Here is a 12,175-nt window from a genome sequence, read left to right as displayed (position 1 = left end):
AAACCATTTTAAATTCAGTGGCTTAACAATAACCACAGATTCCGTGGGGGAGGATTTTAGCTTGTCTTTGGTCCATGATATCTGGGGCCCCAACTAGAAAAGCTAAAAATGTTGGGGTCTACCAAGAAGATGGGAGCTAAAGTCATCTGAAGGTTTATTCATTCACATGTCTGTCACATGTTTAGTACGTGGGCTGGAATGACTCCAAATCTAGGCAAATTTAGGACTACCAATCAAAGCACATACACTTGGCTTTTGCATGGAACTTGGGCTTCCCAGCGGCAGGATCCCAAGAGTTACCATCCCTAGAGGACAGGCTGAATCTGAGAGCAAGAGTTCCAAGATGGAAGCTGCATGGCCTTCTCTGAGCCAACCTAGGAAGTCCCACAATTTCACACCTGACTCATTATACCTGATACAGATAAGTCACCGAGTCCAGCCCAGATTCAAAGGGAGGGAAATAAGGCTCCACCTCTTGAAACGGGAAGGATAAGCTCAATTGCAGAGGAACATGTAGGATGGGAAATACTGCTGAGGCTATCTTTAAACAATACATCGCCTACAGATATAAAATGTTTCTGAACATGAAACCAAATTAAAAATATTTGCAGTCAATGGGGGATTATTTCCTTGATTTTAGGATGATTAAGTTTAAAAGCAGGGTATCAATTTAATATCAACTTTTCTAGAGAAGATGCATTCCAATCATGATATGTAGCCCACCTTTAGAAAGTTATATTTAGATATTCATGTAAAATTTATTCTGTGGCCAGAAATATCACTGAGTGCCTTCTGAATACAATCTGACTGTATTTTCAATCCAGTGAGTTGATATTAATATCCTGATTTTAAAAATGAGAAAACTGAGGTACACAATCAGATAGTAAAATATATGGTAAAGTTATAGCAATGAAAATGTCATATTGGTGCAGATAGACCACAATAAGAGCCAAGGTTTTACCCAAATTTTATGAGAGAGAGAGAGAGAAGTCTAAATGGAGATAGTTTGGTTTATTTAATAAATGGAGCTATAAATTTAACTTACTAATCAACCTGGGTAAAAACTACTATCAGTTCAATTTTTAGTAAACTTTCAATTTAAAAATAGTTGTAAATTTACAGAAAATTTGTGAAGGCAGTACACAGACTTCCCATATACTCCACAGCCAGTTATTCTTCTATTTAACAATGTCTACTGGTGTGGTATATTTGTCACAATTAATGAACAAATATTACATGATTAAGAACTGAAGTCTATACTTTACACATCTGTTCCTAGTTTTTACCTAATGTTCTTTGTATCTTCCAAGATCCTATCCAGGGTTGGATCCTATCCAGTTATCCTGTCACCTTAGGCTCTTCCTGGCTATGATAATTTCCTCGGACTTTCTTTGCTTTGATGATCTTGACAGTTTTGATGATTACTGGTCAGATATTTTGTGGTATATCTTTCAATTTGAATTGATATGATATTTCTCTCATGATTGAACTAGAGTTCTGGGCTTTTGAGAGGAAGACAGCAGTGGTAAAATACCATTTTCAGTCACATCATATCAAGGGTACATAATATAACATGATTTACAACTCTTGATGTTAACACCAATCACCTGACTAAGATATTATTTGTCAGGACTCTCCACTGGAGAGTTACTCTTTTTTTTTTCTACCTTTCCATAGTATATACTCTTCTGAAAGACATCAGTATGAGCCGCCCACACTTGAGGAGTGAGGAATTATGCTGCACTTCACTGAAGGCAAAGTATCTATATACATTATTTGGAATTCTTTGGCACGGGAGATTTTTCTCTTCATCCCTGCTTACTTATTTATTCAATTATTTATTTATATCATTATGGACTCATGGATATTTATTTTATACTTTGTGTTATAATCTAATACTACCTTATTTATCATGTTGCTCAATTTTTCCTAGTTTTGGGGCACTAGGAGTTCTGTGTCCTTTTAACACATCCTTATCACTGTGAAACTTCTTGATCAGCCATTTATCTAAGGAGTTCAGAATTCTTTTATTGGAGAATAGTATTAGAAACCAAGACTTGAGTGCTAGATAGTTTTTTACACTTTTTTAAATTTAGAGGTATTTATGGACCTACAAGAAAATGTAAAAATAACAGAGTTCATGCATACCTTTTATAAAGCCTCCCCTAATAATATCATGTTACAAAATTATAGAATGGTGTTATAATCAAAACACTATATTTATTATATTCATTATTTAATTATATGGAAAGGCAAGTTCTAGTTGGATTATTCAAGATTCCATTTATGTTCATTTGATCAAGCAAAAGCCTAAATATGAACATATATAGAATCTTCTCCTGGAACCTAGGACAGATAAAGCTTGGTCACCTGTAAAATAGATGAGTACCAGTCACTGGAATGCTCTGAGAAACTAAGGATACTCTTTGCTCTCCTGTTCTCTAGGGAGGCTGATAGCAGTTATCCTCTCTACTTTTTTTCTGTATATCTGCTTCATTTATCTCTCTCTCTTTCTTTTTCTCTCTAATTTTCCCTTGATGATTGATTGAATTAATAGGTCTCATTAAATTTCCTTGCTATTCCCCAATATGACTGGCTATTGATGATACTGATTATCTGATGAATTTTTTTTTTGCCTGTGAGTATCAAGAAACAGCTGGAGATTATAAGAACCTTCTTTTCCAGCATGCCCCTATGATTATTTTATTAATTTGCCTGCAATTTGCCTGCAAACTTTTGAAATTCTCATTATTAACAGTTTTTCCTACAAGGAAAAAACAAATCAAAACACAAATTTAAAACAAACAACTATGAGACTGTGTCTCTCTAGGCCCCATTTGTACCTGTGACACAATGCCAACCGTACATTGTGGCCTTAAGTTACTCAGTTCTAATTTTCTATTTTAAGGAAAACTCTTCTTCTTCAAGTAAATAGCAGGATCGTAATGACATCCTTCATGTAAATACCTGCCCCTCCTTGCATATATATCCTTGACTTTGTCTCAAGATTCTGAGACTATATTGATCACGTGGTAACCACCCAGACAATAAAACTTGACAGAGACCCAACTATAATGGCAAAGGGACAGTAACACACCAGCTATAAAACTTTTAAACAAGTAGCTTGGATACTGTATCTAAACCAATCAAATCTTCACTTAGAGAGATACTTAAAATAACATAATTAATACTAGTGTTCTTACTCTCCAAATTTATTCAAGGCTATGGAATAAAAAATTATTCTTGTATAAATTTAGATGCGTCTTTTCTCAAGACTGCATGGCATTTGACAGATTTGAAATCAACTCTTTGTCACTGCCTAGAGTAACTTACTTAAAAATAGCTAATGATAAAGTTAGAAAAGTAAGAGAACTCCCAAATTTTCATTTTAATTAAATTTTTACTTAGTCATTCCTTGCCTTCCTTATCCACAACATTTAGAATTTGAAGAGCAGCCCCTGCTAAATAAATGAAGAACAAAATCAATGAGAAATCCAAAGACTCATGTTTTCATCCCTGGCTGTGATAGAGCATGATGCATTACAGACATAATTTATGAGTAAACATTAAATTAAATGATAGAGAATGAAATCATGATGGTTTATTGATGATTCAAGTATGAATCTGATAGACTCAAAACCTTCTAAAACAGGTACTTTATTTAAAACTATCTTTCATTTTTTGCTACCAAAAAGAGCAAATTGGAGGGGCTCCTAGTGGCTCAGTTGGCTAAGCGTCTGCCTTTGGCTCAGGTCATGATTCCAGGGTCCTGGGATCCAGCCCCACAAGGGGCTCCTGCTCAGCGGGAAGCCTGCTTCTCCCTCTCCCTCTGCCGCTCCCCTGCTTGTGCTTTCTTGCTCTCTGTCAAATAAATAAATAAAATCTTAAGGAAAAAAAAAGAGCAAATTGGAACCTACTATGGAAGGAAAACTAATAATTGAGATCTTTGTTATTTGTGGTATAATCAGTTCTGCAGGCACACTTAAACAGGGTAAGAAAGACTGATAATAAATAGTGTTCCCCTAAAGAGAGAGGTTTAACTGGGATCTGAATCTCATGAAAAATAAAATGGACTATTTCAAGATGAATTTGTAACTGAAAAACAAACAGTTATTTGGTTTCTTTTTAAAAATGTCACTATGATAGATTTCTACCAATTAGTTTTGTACTTTCCTTGCCTCCAGTCTATCCCTAAAGGTGGGCAAAGCAAACAGCACCCATTGTTCAATATCATTCATTTGGTCACTTGAAATACAGTTACTAAAACAGCTTCAAGAGGTGGGAAGGTTTTATGAAACAATTAAAATGACACCATTCACAAGATCCTTGGCTTTTACACCACAGTAGACCAATTCTCTTTTCTTTTTTTTTTTATTTTTATGTATTTCTTTGACAGAAAGAGAGAGCACAAGCAGGGGGGAGTGGCAGGCAGAGGCAGAGGGAGAGGGAGAAGCAGACTCCCTGCTGAGCAGGGAGCCTGACATGGGGCTCCATCCCAGGACCCTGAGATCATGACCTGAGCCAAAGGCAGATGCTTAACCCGCTAAGCCACCCAGGCACTCTTCTTTTCTTTTGATCTTATGTTTGTATATGTGAAATTCTATGTTCATATTCTAAGGAATTCTCAGTAGAATGGAAATCTGAAGGTTTGAGATTTAGTCCTCTAACTCTTTTTGGCATTTTGACTAGGGTAGTCTTTTCTCCTCTTGCTTAGGATTTTTTCCTTGTCAGGGATGCCTGACTCTTGGTTTTGGCCCAGGTCGTCACGATCTCAGGGTTGAGAGATGGAACACTGCATCAGGCTTTGCACTGGGCAGAGCCTGCTTAAGATTCTCTCCCTTTCTCTTTCTGCCCCTCCCCCTCTAAAAAAATATTTTCTCCTTGTCAAATTACTCTGAGTCTCTAATTTTCTGATTCTATCCATGCAACAAGTAAACAATTCATCTAGCCATTAATTATAATTTCTCCAAAAGAATAAACAAACACCAACATTTTTTTTTACACATGAGATTAGCATATGGAAGAGCAGGTAGAACATAGTAGGTTATTTTTCCCTTTGGTGGTGGAAAGTGTGCATTTCAAAAACTGGAAGAAGGTGTGGAATTGTCTATCTCTGAACAAGAGCATGACTTACTGAATTTCAATCATAGGAATGAGTAACAAAATAAAAGCATGGTAATAGGAAACTTCAAATTCTCTTCCTAAGACTACCTTCTACTTCTCCCTTTCTACATTTTATCTCTTCCTATAAAAACAGAAGTTACTCTCAATATATAACTGCAGGTTTATCAACTGAAATACCAAAAGCATTCCATTTCCTCTTTAAAACATGGGGTCTGCATTTTAGTTGGCCATCAACTACAACCTGAAGTCACATGTTTCAAATGAGAAAGCACGAATCTGGCCAAAAATCTAAGGGGAATTTTATACAAACTTTAAAATATTTATCATTATGCATTATCTATTGATCAAAACACAAAGAATCTTATACACTCATTACATGACTTTGAGAGGGATTCGGTGGTTCCCTAATTTCCCCAATATGACACGGACTTAATTTTCTCAATATATTGAATATGCTCCTGTCTCCTGGGGATGAAGTCACACCATCCATGTTCACATCACATATGCCTCATGTGAAAAGTCTTGACTAGACATACTGGGCAGGCACAATCTCTCCTTGTGGGCAAAGCTCCATGGGAAGCAGATTATCCAGAAACTCTTTCTTAAAATATGGATATATTAATGAGAATTAGCTGATTATAGTGATATCCCTATCATCAAAGGGATAGGCATAAGGCAATCTTTGTAAATGACACAGAGAAGGGATGACACCTTCTGACTATCCAGAGGTTATAAAAAATATAACCAAATGAATCTGTAGCTTTCAAAGTTATCTGAGTCTGACAGATATCCTATTGTGGGTTCTTTCTTCATAACTATGATTATTTAAAAAGTAGTGTTAAAGCAAAACACACCATGAATTAATTTATACAAAGCACTTAGAACAATGTCTGGAATATAGTAAAACCTTCATATGTATGGTGTAATTCCACATACGTTATAATTCCGTAACTCTCCTTATGTCAGAGCGGCATGTACAGAAAACACTGCAGCTTTATTCAGGTTTCCATTCAGGACAAAGTGAGTTCTTGCCCCCAATATTTTGCATGTATTCAACTTTTTATAGAACATGAAAAGAATATCTGCAGGTACACTCTACCGAATGCCCCATGATTACTTTGACAATATTAATGACTTTGGAAGGAAAGTGAGATTAGGCATCCCTCAGACAAAATAACATAGAGTGAAACTGATTATTACAAAATACTGATTCCAGTAGCAGAGGACGCCAGGCACTGATAGTTACAATATCCATTTTGGCAGTACAGCGTGTTTGCTAAGGAGATGAACACATCATAAACCCATTTCCCTAATGCATACAAATTCTATGCGGAGCTAAATGTGTTCTTATGTATCCTGCTTTATTCACAAATATAAAGGGGATTTTTTGTTTAGACCCTGCATGTTTCTTTTCTTTTCTTTTTTTTTTTTTTAAGATTTTATTTATTTATTTGACAGAGAGAGAGAGAGAGAGCACACGCAGGGGGAGTGGCAGGCAGAGGCAGAGGGAGAAGCATGCTCCCCGCAGAGCAGGGGGAGCCTGATGTGGGACTCGATCCCAGGACCCTGGGATCATGACCTGAGCTGAAGGCAGTCGCTTAACCAACTGAGCCACCCAGGCGCCCAGACCCTGCATGTTTCTTGATTTTTTGTTTGTTTGTTTGCTTTTTTAAAAAAAAATGATTTTGTTCCACATTACCAGTAGAAAAGTTAAGCACAAATGCCTTCAAAAAAGACCTAAGTGACTTTTAAAAAGCTCTTTCTTTTAGAAAAACTATCCTTAAAATGAAATGAACATATATAGAAATTTAGCATGCAGCTGATGCAAGACACAATGAAGGACCCCTGCTATGCTCAGGGAAGAGAAAGAGACCCAAGAGACAGTCTTAGAAGCCACAGCAGATGGCCCTGTTAAGCCAGAGCAGGCCAATTAAAGTTGTATTTGGAGCTCTCTGTTACCCCTGGAGGACAGAGGGGGAAAAAAGAAAGTAGGTGGCGCCACATTTAGTAACTGTTCAGACTGTAAAACCAAACCGTAAGAAGTATGTCCCTGGGAATGAGATGCTTTCCATTTAGACGGTGCCTTTTATTTTATGCATTGTGATAGCAGTCAGGGATCTTGACGACGCTGCCTGTTATTTTTACATTTCAAAGGAGCACAAATGAAGCCAGGTTCCCTGTTGCTGTGTTTTTATTTAGTTCACATTTACTCTCTGGGACACATGTCTTTTTAGCAGCCCTGATAGTAGGGCTCCTCTAGAACAACCCCACAGGAAAGGGACAGAGCAAGACACTAAAGAATTTTAAAATTCTTCTTCGAGCTGGGTTGATCTTGGGAAAAAAAACAACAACAGAGAAACAGTGTTTCCAAATATCAATAACTTCTCTAAGCTACCTAGGAGGCTCTACCTGCTTCTTAAAGTAATTGTATATGAGGAAAAAGAATGAATCAATGCATTTGGAAATTGCTTTGAACATACCCTATACACAATTATGGACAGATGCAAACAGTGTGATTTCAGTTTGGTGCAGGGAGGGAAGGCATTATTTTGCAGATATTGCTAAAGCTAAAGTTAAGGCTCTGCTCAGGTACAATTTCAGAGAAAACAGATTTTTTTTTTTTAATCTTCACCAATCTAATTCTTTGGCAGTGACTAAAATTCTCATACACTTAGTCCCATGACTTAAGGCACTAAAGGCCATTACTAAAATTTAAAATGCAAGGGAAACAAAAGCAAAAATGAACTATTGGGACTTTATCAAGATAAAAAGCTTCTGCACAGCAAAGAAAATAGTAAACAAAACTAAAAGGCAACCTACGGAATGGGAGAAGATATTTGCAAATGACATATCAGATAAAGGGCTAGTATCCAAAATCTATAAAAACTTATCAAACTCAATACCCAAAAAACAAATAATCCAATCAAGAAATGGGCAGAAGACATGAACAGACATTTCTCCAAAGAAGACGTACATAAATGACCAACAGACACATGAAAAAGTGCTCTACATCACATAGCATCAGGGAAATACAAATCAAAACCACAATGAGATACTACCTCACACCAATCAGAATGGCTAAAATTAACAAGTCAGGAAACAACAGATTTTGGCGAGGATGCAGAGAAAGGGGAACCCTCCTACATTGTTGGTGGGAATGCAAGCTGGCGCAGCCACTCTGGAAAACAGTATGGAGACTCCTCAAGAAGTTAAAAATAGAGCTACCCTATGACCCAGCAATTGCACTACTGGGTATTTAACCCAAAGATATAAATGTAGTGAACCGAAGGGGCACGTGCACCCCAATGTTTATAGCAGCAATGTCTACAATAGTTAAACTGTGGAAAGAGCCTGTTCCATTGACAGATGAATGGATAAAAAAGATGTAGTATATATATACACACACACACACACACACACACAAACAGTGGAATATTATATACAATGGAATATTACTCACACAATGGAATATTATATACAATGGAATATTACTCAGCCATCAGAAAGAATGAATACTTACCATTTACATTGATGTGGATGGAACCGGAGGGTATTATGATGAGTGAAATAAGTCAATGAAAGACTATTAACTACAGGAAACAAACCAAGGGCTGCTGAAGGAGAGGTGGGTGAGGGGATGGGGTAATCGGCTGATGGGCATTGAGGGCAGGTGATGTGATGAGCACTGGGTGTTATACACAACTGATGAATTATTGAACTCTACATCTGAAACTAAGGATTCACTATATGCTGGCTAATTGAATTTAAAATAAATAAATAAATAAATAAATGTATGTATGTATGTCACTTGAGGATATTTCACATTGATTCACTAATCACTTGGGGAGTGGGAATGATATGTGTTAACCTCTGTGTGTCATACAGTTTGTTAGAAACTTTCAAAGGTATTCTCTTGAATTCGAGCAATTCATATAGAGAGTACATAGTATTATTTCCATTACAAGTATGAGAAAATTGAGGCTCAGTGAACTTAAATAATATGCTCAAATTTGTGCTGCTAGTAGACTGATCGGAACATGAGTCATTTTAAGTCCAAACAATTCTTTTCACTACTTTGCCTCCTTCACAGTGTACTTGGGAAAAATGATTGGGGCCTCTATGTTCTACTGGTAGCACAGGCTTTGGGCATTAAGAAATACTCAAAGCACTGTTGTGGAGAAAACTTTGAACAGTCTTTAATTAATGGAGAACCTTTAGTAGTCTTCATGGAGGGGGCAGAAGAAGAAGAATGTTCTACAGAGACATTTATGTGCATGTGTGTGCTTTGGGCATGGAAGGGTCCCTCCCCTCCCCCCTCCCTATGAAATCTTGATATTCCTGAATGATTCTAGGGTAGAGCAATGCAATCAATGTTTCATCCTTTCAACTGAGAACCACTGACCCATGAGCCCAAAGTCTGGCTAGAGGATACAGCCTCAGAGTATTTGTTTCAAATGAATGTAAAAAGTTCTTGGTTCCTGGTTATAGGAGAGAATTCCATCCCACAAATTCCTTATAAACCAGATGATTTAGGACAAATATATATATTGTTGGCTTTTGTTTTCTCCTCTACAGAGCAAGTTGATTGTGCTTAAAACAGCCCTTAAAATTATTTTCTTTTTCCTAGGAGTGAAATCTTTAAGATATGTGAACTCATGCCACATGGAACACACATATATAGTTGAAATTGTTCTGACTGGAAAAGGGGTTTAGGAAGTGATAGAGCCATTTCCATAAATACCAAGGATTCTGTGGACCACATTTTACAAGTCACTGAGTCCCTAACATCACTTTCAGTTATAGAAAATACACTAAACAACCACATAATTCCTCACTGAAGTCTAGAAACTCTTTAGTATTCTCCAGAACAAAAATGAGTTTAGTCTAGACTGATATTTTTTTAATTTAAAATAGTTTGTAAGTGATCATATATTCTCTGACTTTAGATGAAAAATTAGTCTAAACACAGGAGGGGAAAAGGCAAATGAGAAGCTCTCCACAAAGCTTTTGCTCCATCTCTTCAGCTCTGCACATTGATACCTGACAGTGAAGGGGGCTGAGCTTTGTGCTTTTTTGAGATGTTTAGATGAAGTCTCCTTATTTTAAAATATTGATAACTCACTAATTATTTTTCAAATTCTATCTGGAGCAAACAAAAACATATTCTAGAACCAAGATGCCATCCTAGGATTTCCAGTCTATTGCAGGTCAAGTCTGTTTAAAACAATGAAAATATAATACAAAATGGGAGAGATTTGTATGATGACTTTCATTGGTTGTCATATATAATCCCCACTTCAGCACTGGGTGGTAGGCAGAAGAGACCTTTACCTGACTGTAAATAAGCCTGAATGCCATACAGTTTTCAGATGGGGAAATGGATGGGTGTCTCATTTGGTGATTTAACTCTAAGTTTTAATGGAGTCCCTAGAGACTTCCACCTGGCCAAGTCAAGTGCACACTACAGCAGCTGCTGCTGAAGGGAGTGTCTCGAGAAAAGATTTTCTCTCTCCTCCTCTGCTGCCTCCTCCTTTTTGCTAGTTCTGCAAATCCACTCTGCACTGTGCCGGGAAAATGCCATCTGCCTCCTACACAAAAGGCAACAGTTTCCAACATAAGCAGTTTTGCAGCTCTGTGGTAGGAATGTGTAGAAGTAAAACTGCAGTTAGAAGGAAAGAATCCACAGCTTACATCTTGACATACCTTTTTAATTGATGCTTTGGTGTATTCTTGCTTTCTTAAAACCACTTCTTACTAAGCAAATGGGGACTTTAGGATCATCATCTCTCCATGAGATTAAAAATGAGATCTTAAAATTAAATTGGTCTCAAGCACTTATATTTACTCTAAATGACCATGTGTATGACTGGGGCAGAACACCAAGTAGGCTCATAAACCAACAAACGTCTTCAAATTTCAGGTTCTTAATTACTTTCTTAGATGTTCTAAGAAGAATATTTTGTAATAAGAATTAACGTATTACAGAAATTAGTAAGGAATAATTCCAGTCTTCTGCGACCGATTCATAAGTGGCTAAAGCTTTCACAGAGTTTGAAAAGTAGCTGGTAGCCAAGGTAGAATCCATTAATGAATAGTAATGTGATCATATGTAAATTACACAATCTCAATGAACCTCATGTGTAAAATTAGTGGTTCTGCAGATTAGATGATATAATTCATATCATAGGGTGGTTCCTTCATCAAGTAGTTTTACAGATTAGATGATATAACACAAGTAGAGTTCTAAGTACATAACAAAACATTCAATTTTCTATATTTTACTACTTTACCCAGGTGCCATTGACTTGATTTATGATCTCAAGTTAAACACTGTATTTTGCCTACTTAGATCAATCTGTGAAATGCCATCTCTGAGGATATATACTTTTCCTATGTAATGGGGTTCCTTGAAGAGTCTAATAAGATCACAGATGTGAAATCATTATGAAAGTTATAAAAACAATCTCTAAGTATGGGTACAATTATTATTTGTCATCATCAAATAAACTCTTGAGAGTTGGCTTAGTGGAAGATAATGATGGGGGTATTAAGCAGAGGCCACATCATAAAGGGATTGATAAACCATGATGAAAAAATTTATAAGGTCAGTGGACTGTATCAATATCAATTCCCCCATTGTGATGGTATTTTATAGTTGTACAGTAAGTCACCATTGGAGGAAACCGAGTAAAGAGCACATGGGATCTCTCTGTATTATTTCTTGTGACTATATGAATCTATAATTACCTTAATTTTAAAAAAAATGGGCATAGAAAAACCATAGAAAACCATATACTTTATCCTGAAGTAAATGGATAGCCATTGGTGGGTTTTATACAGGAGACTGAAAAGATCAGACTGTTATTTTAGAAAAATTCTTTTGGAGGCAAGGTAAAGGGGAGAAAGAAAAGAAAAGAAAAGAAAAGAAAAGAAAAGAAAAAAAGAAAGAAAGAAAGAAGAAAGAAGGGAAGGAAGGAAGGAAAGAAGGAAAGAAGGAAAGAAAGAAGAAAGAAAGAAAGAAAGAAAGAAAGAAAGAAAGAAAGAAAGAAAG

The sequence above is a fragment of the Phoca vitulina genome, unplaced genomic scaffold, assembly GCF_004348235.1.
Source record: "Phoca vitulina isolate PV1807 unplaced genomic scaffold, GSC_HSeal_1.0 scaffold16, whole genome shotgun sequence".
Taxonomy (NCBI): Eukaryota; Metazoa; Chordata; class Mammalia; order Carnivora; family Phocidae; genus Phoca; species Phoca vitulina.
The sequence above is the reverse complement of the archived record's forward strand: the minus strand, read 5'-3'. Positions refer to the sequence as shown.